This window comes from Centrocercus urophasianus, unplaced genomic scaffold, assembly GCF_019232065.1.
Source record: "Centrocercus urophasianus isolate 14NV4802_14NV808 unplaced genomic scaffold, USGS_Curo_1.0 seq_19, whole genome shotgun sequence".
NCBI classification, from domain to species: domain Eukaryota; kingdom Metazoa; phylum Chordata; class Aves; order Galliformes; family Phasianidae; genus Centrocercus; species Centrocercus urophasianus.
Window position 1 is genome coordinate 20,234,333 of NW_024884744.1, and position 14,692 is coordinate 20,249,024.

The 14,692-nt window shown below is 44.5% G+C and overlaps 1 protein-coding gene across 6 annotated transcripts in view; it reads right to left on the reverse strand.

Annotated features, from left to right (window-relative positions):
• The window catches only part of MAP3K13 (mitogen-activated protein kinase kinase kinase 13), a 77,271-nt gene that overhangs the window by 60,352 nt on the left and 2,227 nt on the right, over window positions 1-14,692 (reverse strand). For 5 of the 6 annotated variants that reach the window (XM_042820257.1, XM_042820256.1, XM_042820259.1 and 2 more), the window contains exon 2: window positions 8,743-8,859. The gene's annotated coding sequence lies outside the window, so the exon portion shown is untranslated. Of the gene's footprint in view, window positions 1-8,742; window positions 8,860-9,845; window positions 9,890-14,692 lie in introns of all 6 variants that reach the window. The other variant, XM_042820258.1, reaches the window with a different exon arrangement.

Here is a 14,692-nt window from a genome sequence, read left to right on the forward strand (position 1 = left end):
CCTGGCTTCAGTCGTGCTTTGTGATGTACAAACGTATGGAGGATCCTTCTAGACCAAGCTCAAGGTGACCACAGTGACTCACAGATCAGCAGTCAGTCCCAGAAGACACAGATACACTAATTAGTTGGAGCTGGGGAAGCCTGCAGCTATGCAACATCTTCTGCAGTGCTTCTTGGGCGCTAATAAAGTTAACAGTCATTACCAGAGCTGTAGTTTACACCTTATTTCTTACTGAAGAGCCGAAAGGAAGCCTCCCTACATCTCCAACTCACAATAGCAGCAGCAGCTCCATTCTTCCAGCACAGAACAGGCTGTAAATATTGGCTGAAAACAGTTATTCCCGCTGGGGACTGGTAAGTGACTGTAATTGTTGGCAGCAGTTGGGGGCCAGGGGAGTCTCTCTTGTGCCAAACAGCAGACAGAACAAAACACAAAAAATGACTGCACCTTGCATACATTGCAACTGCTGATCCTAGATAGTCTTGAAAGAGCCATAGTCTTGAAACACCCACGGGATTCTTGAGTTTGTGTTTAAGTTGAAAGAGAAAAAAACACTTTAGAACAGTTCTACTCAACTACCAAAACTACTTAAAAGCAAAACGACTGAGAACGTGCTCTGCCCTTTGTGTCTCACATTCAAAGCTTAACAGTAACACAGAAGGGAACATCACCAAAGCATCTGCAGAGCTGTGTGCAGTGATGCTGGTTAGGATTTTCCTTTCAATAGAGTTTACTCCAGAAACATAAGCATGCTGTCAAGGTATTTCTGACTGATCTCAGTAAACAAAATAAACACAAACCATGAACAGAGAATACATACACAGAGCACTGCTTAACAAGCACAAAGCTCAGCCACATCAATAAGGAATATCACATATTTTCCCCATTTCCTTCAATCAATAACACCCAGTAGCTTGTTTAGCCTTTCATAAGAAATCCTTTGCATAAGCTGATCGATATATAACAATTTGTGGACAAAACAGTTGAAGTTCTGTTACTGAATATTCAACTCCTACCAAGTATCTGTGTTAGCTGGGTTGCAAACCTGAAGGTCAAAAGCTGTATGTTGACATGGATTTACTGACTGGCCCCCAAAAGATTAAGTAGTAAAGGCAGAATCCAGAAAGGCCAGAAGACAACTCAGTATGTCTTCTGAAGACTACAGCAAGGTTTCCACAGGAGGAGACTGCTGGCTGGGATGTAAGCATGAAGCAACCCCTGAGAAACCATTCTGTTCATTTTCTGCAGAACTGCTACCCATTGTATAGGAAGATGACAAGCAGAGTTTGTAACCTGGTGAACTTTAGGGCTGAAGAGAAGGAGAGCAGCAGAAGGTGGCCTTTGAAATCAAGGTCTTTGCTACTGCAGTTTCAGTATGTATTCTCTTGCTCCAGGCAATCATCTGCTCTCACACAATTCCCAGAAAGACCAAATTCTGCTTCAGAGGTCGAACAAAGCTCAGGAAATCTTTCCCCTCAAAAAAAAAAAAAAGTATCTTGGAAACATGAAGCAATCAGAACAATGTGGCTTTCTTCCCCCATCAAGTGCCCAAGGTAACAAAGGTAATCAAGATAAAGGCACAAAGTAAGTCTTCGGCTGCAGACACTAAGTATCTAATACAGTACGACTTTTCTCTCTTAAGCTTTGTGAAAATCATTTCACATGACACAAACGACAATTGTCTTCAGATCATTAAAAGAGCCAGCCATGAAGAACGTTTAATGCTCACTTCTGCCTCCCCTCTGGGCTTATCTCCTTTCCTCCTCTGTGTAACAAGTTGATCAGGTTCCTTCCTGCGTGCATCACCAGGAGGCATTACAGAAACACTACAGGGACAAGCATGCCTTAGGAAAAGGAGGTGAAAAAGTTACGTTGAAAAGTGCTTGCCATCACTTCTCCAAACAGCTCAGTATCACCAGGCAGTTGAGGTTATTTACCAGTATTTCTCAGCTGCTGTCCCTTTTCTGCTCCCAGCACTGAGAAAACACCACCACCGCAGGTCCTCTGTGGAAGCCAGGTGCTGTGCTGGTACTGGATGGGACAGGAATGACCCTGAGTGGCTCAGCATCTTAGTTTCAGATGGGGTGGAACTGTTTTCTGTAGAGTATCTGGTATGATGCTATGCTTAGGTTCTAGGAGAAAAACAACGTTGCTGCCACATGGATGTTTGTAGCTGCTGCTAAGCAGCAGTGTACAGAGCCCAGGCTGTCTGCAGCAAAGGGCTGGGAGGGAACAAAGAGAATTAAGACAGCTGACTTAAGCTGGCCAAAGGGATATTGCATACCATATGAAGAGGATGAGAATTCATCTCTCACTCTTCTGCTGCTCAGGGGCTAACTGGGCATCAGTCAGGGGGTGGTGAGCCATTGCTTGTGCATCACTTTTGTACACATTCATATACATATATGTCATAATTACTATCTTCTTCCTTTTCTGCCTTGGTAGCTTTATCTCAACTCACGAGTTCCACTCTGAGTTTTTTTTATTCTCTTCCCCATCCTACTGGGAAGGGAGTAGTGAGGGAACGATGGGGTGATGCTGGGTTAAACCACAACACCCAGCTGCCAGGAACTGAGAACCCTTCCCTGACAAACACACAGGTCAGAAGAGCACATCCGTCTGCCCTCCCTGTCCTACCACACATTTGCACGCAATTTGCTCTTTTTCTTTTTAAGCACCAGAAAGAGTGAAAATAATTCCTAATCCACTCACGTGCTTTGGCATCGTTAGTCTAACTTCTGTTTTCAGCAGTAACTGCTCCTCACACCTCTTGCAGTTCTGACTTCTGCTGCCGCTGTGTGCTTTTCCCTCTAACTAGTAAGAGTGAGAGCTGACGCTTCCCTCACCCCTTTTCCTCCTCTTGTTGAAACCTTATTTCCACTGCTCTAATAGTTCTTGACTTAACTAGGACAAGGAAAATTATTCCGGGCTCCTCTGTCCTAACAGTGCGGCTATTCCATGTTAACCATCCAGAGCACGAAAAAGTCACACTGGAGCCTCAGGCAACCATTCTAATGTTCCCTTCAATTCATAGTTTAATATAACCACCCAGTTTTACCAGATGTGTCTGTAGCCATTGCATTCACTGCTACATATATCCACTTTCTTTTTGCACAGAAATACTCCAGCATGAACAAAACTGAGAAAGTTCTGTTTGTGGCTATGCGTGATGATGTTTGTGTGACAGCATTCTTCCTGAGAGGCCCTAATAAGCCAAAGAGATGGATATGTAAGTAGACCTTAACTTTGTATTATGCCACTGCCCTTTTATTTTTCCTATGGGTACAAAGTATTTCTGCAGAATTGGGTTCACCCATAGCAGAGCAGTTTGCAAACCTCAGTACCATTGAGGATAGGAGCTCTTTTCAGAGCAAGCCAAAACAAAAACCTTTGTGGCATATATCCTAATTCTACTGCACAGCTTTGTCATTTCTGATGCTGAACAACAAAATGAAGTTGTTTTCAATGTGCTATAAGCAAGCAAATCACCTGCATTTTTTCAGATGTCACTTCCCATAAATTGCCAATATTTAACTGCACGAGACAGCTTGCTAGGTACATGCATTGCTACCTCCTGTAAGAAAAGTGCACCCAGACAACCTCTCCTTTGAGCACATAGGCTAGGTTTTGCAACTCTTCTCTCAGGCTGCTTTCAATTGTCCAGAGTCTGCACCTGAAAGAACCCGCTTGGACATAAGCTCACCACTCAGTTTTGGTGCTCAGAGTACAGTACTTCCCCACTGACAAGCAAGGAATTCAACACCAGCTCATTTTGCAGTGTGCACTTGGCCACCCTGATGCTAGAAACAGCTGGCTGAAGGCTGAGACCCATGCAGGACAGGGCAAATACAGGGACTGCTATAACCACTAAGCCCCATGAGGGCTGCCAGCAGCAGGTCCCCACATCCCTGCCACTAGCAGGAATCCCTACACCTCGAGCTGTCACCTCATCACCTTCTCTACAAAAACACCACTGAGACAACAAATTCACTGTCCTTGCTGGAATCAAGACCGGGTCAGCATAACAAACCCAGGGGAGGGTTTGCAACTGGGAGCTCTCACCACTTTCCTTGCAGTTAGTGCACACATAGTACAACAAGCTTGGGCACCCTTTGCATCAACGAGCATGCATCTCACCCACAGCCACTACCATAGAACCTCGGGGACAGAGCTTTAAAAACAGAAACAGCATAAAACCAAGGGATGTGCTGCTGTATGAAACAGCAGCTGAGACTGCCTGCACTTGGCCTTGCAGGCTTCCACTTTAATTGCAGCACATGGGAGTGCATTAATAACAATGTCAGAAAGCCCAGCATCCACTTCATTTATTTCGACGAAGGCTTTCTCTGCCCTCATCTTCACTGACTACACGTGTCAGAGGAAGGTCAAAATGGCTAAATTTTCTCCTGCACTGTACAAAGAGGCCTGGAGAACAGCAGTAAATTTAGCCCTTTCCATTTTCACTGTGGCTGAAGAAAGTGCGGAAGGAATTTATTACCATCACGTTGACTCTGGCATAACCTGGCTGCTTTTATCAACGTTGCTTAATTTAAGAGATAAAACCAGAGCTCCTTTTTGCCTGAGATTAAAAAGATCCATCAACTCGAAGATAGCAGCTAGATTTCAAGGAAAAATAAAGTGTGGGAACACATATGTGAGCAGAAGACTCGAACACCTCTCCCAACACGGTTATCTCAATACAGGCTGTACTGCAGTGCTCGTGCACCAGGAAATGGAGACAGAGTCAGATGTTAAACAAACCAAGTACCTTATTAATGACACTAAACTCGTCCTTTACTCAGCAGCGTTGAGTAAACACGTTAGTTTAATAGAAATGTAATTATATGTTAAGATGGCGAGTGCAAATGTTCTGGAGAAACAATATCTTCTGATTTGATAAGACAACATGCAGACAAATAATGCTAGCTGGCAAATTTACAACAAAGTAAAAAAGCTGCACTTCTCTCACACTTATGTAGCATCACACACACGTAGCTCATGTACACATAGCCATAATGCAATCCAACACTGTTCAATAAATCCACTCAATGTATAAACATAGGAAAAATATACACCATAAGAATAGAATTGTTATATTCAGGAAGCTGGGGAAAACGCTGCAACAATCCAATGTGATACTTCAGCTATTAAAGCTACCAAACTAAATGACAGCATAATGTGCTCTGGTAACCAAAATGGATTTTCTTCATAGCAGAACTTAATAGAAGGCAGACACACTGCGGCCATCAGTCCGGATGCTCCAAAGCAGGCTGCAGACTGGCACTGTGAGATCCCAGATCAGGGAGCCCTAAAGTGTTGTTCTTAGAAAGCTAATCAAGGAGCAGTGGCTGTGTAAATCAGCTCTAAGAGCATCAGGTCTCAGGCAGATATTGATGGAGCAGCCCACTTCACCATTAAGTGAAGGCTGTCAGATCCCAGCAGCAATACTTCACACCCCGCTGAAGCAAAACAGCTCCCAACACAGCAAAACGAAGCATCCAAAAAAGTCTGTGTACATCTACCAACCAAGCTGCCAAATTCACTGCCCCACTGTTGACAGCAGCTATAAATTCAATGTGGGGATGAGTCTGATGGATCTTCCTCTAGGAAACTTGGTGTTTGTCTCAGGCTGTTACACTACTGGTACCATAAATCAGTTGTGTCTACTACGATTCCAGTTTATAACATGAAATCCTTAAGATCTCCAAAAACAATCTCTAGTGATGGCTAGGATAGCTCCCCTTGGCTGAAGAGAATAACCAGTGCCCTGCAGACAGCATCAGTAGCAGCAATGGACTGTCTAAGGGTTTATGCAGCTTTCCTTCACAACTTTAGTACCCACTGGGCTTGAGAGCTCCCCCAAAAATGGACTCATCCATCCAGCACTGGAAATGTTCTCTCTGCCAGAGAAAGTACGGATGGATGGCAATGGACTCTGGCTGGACAGCATCATCTGGTTTGTGAGACTTTGCCCCATGTTCAGATTGTTCATATTTAGTCAAGGCTTACATTAAATTGGTAACAAATGCTTCTCTCAGGGAGAAAAGAATTTAGTCCAAAAACACTGAGGCAATTCCTACAAGGCCACAGGTGATACCGTTAGGGAGAGAAAGACAAAGGACAGAAACTAACCAGGACCTATGTCTGTGCAAGGTCTTATTCTTAGGACAGAAGCATGCTGCTGTCTCACTCACATGAAAAAATGGGCATAAATCCACAGCTTCATCAAAACTGAGTGGTTATCCCATATCTAATTTCAAGCAAGTCTTAGAGCACCTGCACAGGCTGGAGGGCAACACGTGCCCTACTCCCTCCCAGCAAAGTTTCTTGATAAGTGCAGATACTCCCAGTGCTCTGCCCCCACACATAAGCTGCAAACCTCCTCTCCTAGGAGACAGTAACATGGCACCAGTGCTCAGCCACCCTTGGCTGAGGCCACTCTGCAGAAGCACGGCTCACAGCTCTCCAGTCCTAATGCCCTATCTGCAGCAATCAGCCATCCTTTGAGGCAGTCAAGCAGGAACAAAGTGCTGACACCTCCTGCTGCAGTGACAGCTCTGAACACAGCATGCCCTGGTACTTCCAGGGGAGGAGGCCAGAGAAGTACTGCCTCCTGTGCCCTATCCTACAGGAGGGATGCAATCAGAACACACAGCAGATCCAGCTTGCAGGCCATCTGGCTAACCACAATGCTGCCTCTGATCAGCCTCCTCTGATCAAGAGGAGGCTTAGAGCCAAGAATCAGTACCAACTGTTTTAATGGAAACATCTCCAAATATTTCTCCAGCTACTGTTGAAAATACATACCCTAACAAGGCCAGAACAGCAACGAGGACCAATGGAGATCTCTCCCTACCACAGCACCGTGAGAAGGTCCTGTGCTGAGAAAAGCTGCTGGGGTTGTGATAGCAGGTAAGAAACTAGCTGGTCAACCACAAGCAAGAAATTGGAGCACTCAAAGCAGACAGTATCAGAATGCCAGCACTACCTGGTATTTACCTAATGACTCATGCAGAGAAGAATCCATTCATTCAGGTGTACTGACCTACGGTCAGTGAACAGGTAGCAGGAGAGCTTATGAAATGACTGGAAGCTCAGCTCTTCCTGACCTCAGAGAACAAAGAAGCTTTGTAGCAAGAAAGACATCCTTTCAGTCTCTTTCCTCACTGTTGCACAATCTTTCTCCAGAGATGAAAACTGCACTTTCTACCAAGATGCAAAAGCAGAAGACACAGAGCACAAGGAAGACCAGGTGTTTCTGTTGATCTACATAAACACAAAAGTACAGATCACACCAGAATAAATATTTCCAAGTTTCCTAGGTTCCCAGTTCTCTAGATTTTTCTAGCAATAGGATTCACAGATAACATTGTACCTTCTAAACATTCTTTGTGCATGCACAAACAGCATCAGGCATAATTAGTGACTTCTGCAATCACTCAAATGTCACAATTTTTTTAGTGTTCAGATATTAATATACAGATAGTTATTGGTGCAGAATTCATAGTTCAAACTTAAAAGATCCTTCCCTCCAAAAATAACTGAAGATCATTATACAAATACAGAACTATTCACAGCCTCCTTACACGAAAGGGATGCATAATGTGGAAAGCAACGAGGACACTCCAAGTTCAATGATTAGTGTAGTTTGAAAGCGTAGGCTGGAAAAAACAGTCTATATAGATACATATATACACACACACACACACAAAACATATGCAAAGGACTCAAGGCTTCTTTTATACCCTTATTAAAGTGATAGTAAAGTTTAAATCACCATGTTTTAAATCTTAACTGTTTGTGACTTTTCCTATTTTGATTTCTGTTATTAGAGTTAAAGGATTTTAAAATATCACTGTACAGTCACTGCCTACAGCCCTAAGGGGCTGAACACAGAAATAACATTAAAAAATACCACAAGCTCTACAAAATGAGATGGGTTTCATTTCATTGAAGCACTGTGTTCTTTACTTTGGGGAAATTAATTTACCATCCTTGACAGCAGGCATTCTTCTTCAGCTGCTCTGAGCAATGATAACATCAATTGAGGTATGACTGCAACTGAATTTGAAGAAGCCTTATCTAATTTAATACATTCAGCAATCTGAAGTTTGTCTTGCAAACTTAACTTTCCCATCCCACAAGTAAAACGCCTCCCTCCCTCATCCTCCAAAAATTATCCATGCTCCACGTAACAATCAGAAAGATCAACGGGGTGGAATGGTGATAGAGGAGGTGCAATGACAAAGGGATTAGCATGATGGAGAGGTGTCAAAAGGAAAAGTGCTCACCCGAGTCTGAGGATCAAGGCTCAGAGGGAAAACTTCACAAGGGAGGGATCTCCAACCAGAGATCCTTCCCCTATGGCAGTCAGCCCTTAAATGAGGTCTAAGAGAGGTGGAGCCAAGCCTTCACCTGTGCTCCCAGGGCTGACTGGGTTCTTTCCCCAGGTGTTCAACCAGCTGCTCAGGCCGTGACTCAACAGTTCCCATACACTCCATCTCCTTCACTAAGCACTCCATTTTCTTCAAGAGTTTGGAAATTAACAATAATTCACTGACATGGTAGAAAGTACACCTACCTCCCAGATATTTCTTCCAATGGCAAAACACATCGCTTCACAAGCATGCCTCTATGGGCTGTGCCTTCCCACAGAAGCAGCTGCACACTATCTTTGGGATGACTGATGGTCAAGTTCCAAAACATCAAACAGCTCATCTGTCACAAGCAAAACCTACTCACCTTCAAGACATGCTAGTTTCCAGTAGAAACGCATCAATAGGCTCATTTTGGAAGATGTAGTGGTCCATCAGTTTTTGTACTTATGTTTCTTTGCTGCTCCTCTCAGAAATGGGTATTCTGAAGATATAAAAAGAATCTCAATTTAAAATACAGCACACTCTCAGAAAACGATTCTGCATTACATAAACATTACATTTTTCTTGCTTTTTGCCTGGCACACTGAAAGGTCACCTGAAACCAACCTGATAGGTCCAGCTACTGAACAACTCGGCTGACTCATCTCAAAGGAAGCAGTAAGGACTCCTTGCTTTACCCCTGTGGCCCTCACAGTTTACACATTTACTATCTGCTTTACAGTGGCATATTGAGAATTTACCCTGAAGGTTATGAATGGATATATGATTCTATGAGTCTATAAGTGACTTTAAAGTCACGCTGGTGCCAGAACTGAGAATTACAGCATACTACTGATGGTCTCTTTTCACCTTGTCTGCCGCATTTTCATAGAATCATACAATGGTCTGAGTTGAAAAGGACCACAGCGCTCATCTAGTTTCAACCCTATGCGATGTGCAGGGTGGCCAACCACCAGACCAGGCTGCTCAGAGCCTCATCCAGCCCGGCCAGGGATGGGGCATCCACAACCTCCTTGGGCAACCTGTTTTACATAGCTTCTCTCCAGAGAAGGATCTGGGTGTCCTGGTGGCTAGCAGAGTGCTCATGTGGCCAAGAAGGCCTATGGGACCCCAGGGTGCATAGCACAGAGCGTGCCCAGCAGGCTGAGGGAGGTTCTTCCCCACTGCTCTGCCCTGGTGAGGCCACAGCTGGAGCACTGTGCCCAGTTCTGGGCTCCCAGTGCCAGACAGACAGGAAAGTGCTGCACAGAGTCCAGTGGAGGGCAACAGGGATGTTCAGAGCTCCAGAGGTCCCTTCCAATCCCTACAACTTGTGCCATTTATTTGCTATGCTTGTGTTTATCTCCAAGGACTGACATCAAATTTCTCCACTTAATTCCACTTAGGTTTCCTCAATAATAGACTAGATTCCTTGGCCTCATTAGGGATGCTCAATTCCAATTGTGCAACGCAAGAAGAGCACTTCACCTGTTTGGGGTTTCGAGACTTTGATGTAGGTTTGGAAAAAGAGCCTGAAAACACAGCACAGCACAGACAAAGTCAAAACATTCAGATTGTAAACACGCAAACACCACACTGGAAACAAATTCCATATCAAGCCTATTTTGCAACCAAAATAATTCAAATGCTAGCAAGAATCATTCCAATTCCATAAATGGTTCACTGTGAGATTAACCAAGGTCACGTTCTCTTACATTAAGATTTTTTTAAAGATTCCTCCCCTGAAAAGCCCCCCTCTAGGGCACCAACCACATTATGAAGTTCAGTGTTCCTGCACATCAGCACAACCTACATCAAAGCGTGCTACAGCCTGCCAAGTGCTGGCTGTCCAAGGAGAGGCTGCATGACTTTAAGTGAGAGATATCCGCATCCAAGAGCCTCCTAGACCGTGTGAGAGCTGCAGCTGGATGTTCAGAGATAACTGCCAACTCATTAAAATCCAACATTAAAAGTTTATTAAATATGCAAGCATTAATGGAATTGGACTAGCAGCTATTTAGGCAGATAAAATTCAACACAGTGTGTCCTGCAGCTCCTGCTATCGCTATTATGTAGGCTGCCCTTTTGCAGTGTCCATGAAAGGTCACAGTGCTAGCCAAGGCAGTGAAACCCTCCATCTGTTCTAGTTTACTCAGGCTACATTCACAAGGTTCCCAGCAGCCAGAAGCCTAGGAAAAGACAGCTACTTCCCAGCAACTCCAGCTTATCATGTGCTGCTACACTAGATGCTGGAGATGCAACCTTCCCAAGAGCTTTTACCCCCTTTGGCCACAGCTGCTGGACAAGTCCCACACCTCTCAGCAGGCTCACAGGTAGGCAGGTTTGGTATGTATATCCCCAGCCCTCAGCTCTTCTCTTCCAACTCCAGCATTAAGGTGAGAAGGAGAGACAAGACAGACTACAGAATGCCAGCCACTTAAAAGCAGCACTGCTGTCCCACCAGGAAACCCTTAGAGCACACAACACAAAGCCCTGCTTGGAGCTACTCATTTACAGCTATCCAGAAACAAGCACCAGAGTCCTCCATGCAGATGGTAACCCCAGCACAGCTCCACAAAGTGCAGTTTCATTCCTGGATGACTCTGCAAAGAATCAGTGCTTGGTGAGTAACTACACCAAGAACACAGAGGTTTGTTCTGAGTGATATCAGACTTGGAAGAGTTCTTCATCAAAACTCTCAGCATCATTTGATCTGGCCCAGGGGCCAAAGGGGCATACTTATCCCACAAAGCATAAACAAGCTCATGGAAGCCTCTAGTGCAACTCCAAGCAGCTCTGGCAATAGCCCTGCTCTCAGTAATGACTTCTAAGAGTATCTGGAAGATTTAATCCCCTAATTAAACAAAAAACTCTTCTCTCAATACACAAGTGTGGTAAATCGCACCTTGGAGATGCAAAGTGTCTGAAGAAGACCATAATGAAATCTTAAGGAGCAATTAGGAGAAAGCATGACTTAACAGGAAAAAAAAAAAAAAAAAAGGAGTATGAATTATTGTCACCTCTGTCAAAAGCACTGAGCTCAGTGAACACAAAAAGGGGACATCGGTCTTTTTGGCTGGGCAGGTTTCCTACCAGCATTTTTCCTGGTAACAGTGACAGTCCCTTACTGGAGAACACTGGTTTAAGGGTTTAGAACTATCTAGCACTCAGCCTGTGCAATCCAACACATTAATTCAAAATTTAACCTGTTTTTTGGTGCTGTAACCATACAGGTCTCCCACAAAACTGGCAGAAGGCCCCAGGATCTGTTGGCCAGGAGGGAATCTGACCCAACACAACACAACACATGACGCTTTGCAGAACCACAAGCAGCAGCAGCCTGTTTGGGCTCGGATGTACAAACCCCTGCAGCTGACTCTCTACTTGGTCACCTCACTGAGCTCCCAAACATAACTGTATTAAACCACTCCCATCAACAGTTTCTATTATTCCTCCCCAGCAGCTCTTGCCCCCAGGAGAAAACAATGGGTGATTGAACATAAAAATAATCTAGCTTGCAGCCAATACTTCCAAAGTCTTGTGATGAGCAGGCTGCAGGAGGAGCCTCTCCTCACAAAAACACAACAAATCAGTTACCAGGCAGCACTACTTCCTCCCCTTACTGATAGGCAGGTACATCGAAACTACAGCTCATTTGCATTCCTCAAGTACAATAACCCATTAAAAAAGTACTACATTTGTAAGTGAATCAGGAAGGTCAAAGCACTCTCAGTCATCCAGCTGCTATGTTAACCTTTGCTTAGGAAGGGATGAAAAGAAACCTCCCAGGCAGCCCCATGACTGAAAAAAACTTCTAAACATCCTCGCTCTGCCACTGAGCAATACCACAAAGAAAGTCTGGTTGTTATAAGGCAAACAGGCAGAAAACAAACGATGCTAAGGAAATCGGGCTGCTGCCTGCTGTGGTCCTTGGCACCGCCAGCATGGGAGCCCAACACCACTACTATCCCAGCAGTATTTAACCTCCTGGTGGATCTGAAGCCAGCAACAGAGCTGGATACCGGTGGGAAACGCTCTTCAGGAAACGCTCCAGCAGTCCAGAGACAGGCACTGATAACTGAGGGAACACCACTGCTGTTAGTGCTAAGCTAACACAGCAGAGTCACTGAGCAAAGGCCCGAGCTGTGGCAGCCACGGTACCAGGCACCAACAAGACAGTGACTATGCAGCCTGACGAGTCGTGCCAGCACAGCCATCCAGAGCTGCAGATGCCAGGAGCAATGGCCTTTATCTGCAAGCTGATGGGCAAATCTGTTGAGCTAAGAAAAGAGTAGCCGCAGTTCACAAATCTGAAGAAGGGAACAAGATGTTTCCTGGCAAGACAAAAGGAGTAAAAAGAACGTTTTCTCACCCACTTGCTGCTTGCATTGCTGCTTTCCCCTTAGCTTGGCTCTGAAATCATACAGGCTGGCCACCTTCTCTGCTAAGGAAGCTCCAGAAATAGCACACACAGATGCAGTGGATTCCACTTCGGAACACACCATGGACAACGGTCTTTGTTCACTGCTCACACCACAGCAGTACACTCACACTTGGTAGATGAACACAAGGATAAACATGGGCCACATATGCAGAGAAAAAGATATCCAGACATCAAAGATATCATAGACGTCATCCTCAGAGTCAGGGAATGAACGTCTATTAAAGCAGCCTGCAAGTGCTGGGGTACAGCTCAATAAGAGCCAGACGGGCTAAGGGAAAAAACAGCTTATGGGATAGTTTAGAAGGTGGTGGTTGGTTTTTTTTCCACTAAATTGTCTGATGACTCATTAAAGAGAAATCTTTGTGATGTAACTGTTCAGTTAGACATGAGACTTAAACAGAGAACTCTCATAATCAGCTCTTCAAGTAATCCTCTGATCACCATCTGGAGTTCAATCCAAATCCTGATCTCAGTTACGCTAAGTGCCCGTGCAACTCTGAAACTAAGAATGTGCTATAAACACACCTGAAATGAACCATATCCTGACAGCAAGTTCACAGAGAGGTAAAAGAACAGGAATGCTAAAAAACTGAACTGCCTTTTGCTCCTCAAGCTCTTCACAGACATCTCTGCATTGCAGAACAGCCACGGACTGTGCCGGAGGCAACTCCAGTCCATCACACCTAGGGAGAGGTTTCAAAACAAGTAGAAAGGCAGGACTTATCAGAACAATGCTACAGCTAAAACAGAATGTTTCTTCTAGCAAGCAAAAACAACTAGCAGAGTTACCAAAAACATATGCAAGGAATCAGTTATTTTACAAGTAATACAAAACATCTTACCACTGCAGCATGCAGAAACTCCACCTGAAGCACCATAAAAAGCAGGGCTTTTCAGCTGTAGTTAGTTTTTTGATGGTGGGGCTTTTTTTCCCCTCCTAATTACCTGGAGATCCTATTCCCCATGGGGCAAACAAGGAAGACTGAGATGCCTCCTACCTACAAAGCCTCTTAGCTTGAGAAATGAGTTCTCTTGTATACAGTGCTTGGTGTCACATGCCTGGCTGCCCACAACAAAGCACTCAAGACTGAGACGTGTCACATCGCCGAGGAACACGTCTAATCTCATCAGTTCCAGAGGAATTCTCCTCTTTTCAAAGCAGTTTACCAATGACATTTTGGACCTCTGCAAGAAAGTCCACCACAGCAAGGAAAGAGGCATAGCATAAGCTGAAAACATCCAAGCAAGTATGCTTAGTTCATACTTGACAACAAACGCTTACAGGAATAAGGATTTTTTTTTTTCTTGGTTTGGTTGTTGTTGCTGTTTTCCAAATTACAGTGTATATTAAAACCAAAAAGCTTTCTATGCTTCTGGAAGGAAGGAAGAGCCAGGGCCTCCTGACAGCTGGTTTATAGGCACACAGAGTTTCTTCCAGCTAAAGGTATGTTTAAGTATAAACAACAGTTGGATTAGAAAGCCAACCAGACGTGACAAAGGCAGACTTATTTCCCCATGAGTGGAGGTAGAACCCAACTACCTGCTCACACCATGCAGAAGAGACTACCAACAGTGGACACTGGCATACGACCGGATGCTTTAAGACCACAACGCAAAAACAAACCAAAAAAGCTAACACCTTTTACATTCTTATTTCACACTCGTCTGGAAATGGTGTTTTAATTAATTTCTATCTAATTTGGACGTAAGGAGGCACTAGAGGCTGAGCCTCCTGGTGACAGTTAGCTGCTGGGGAGCACAGACTGCTCCAGTCTGGAGGGTGAGAGTTCTTCCTTGTCATTATCTTTGGCAAAGTACTTCCCTCCTGGCTGCAGCAACTGATGTTCATAAGGGTTTCACAAGACCAAAGTCCTGTGCACAAGTAAATATT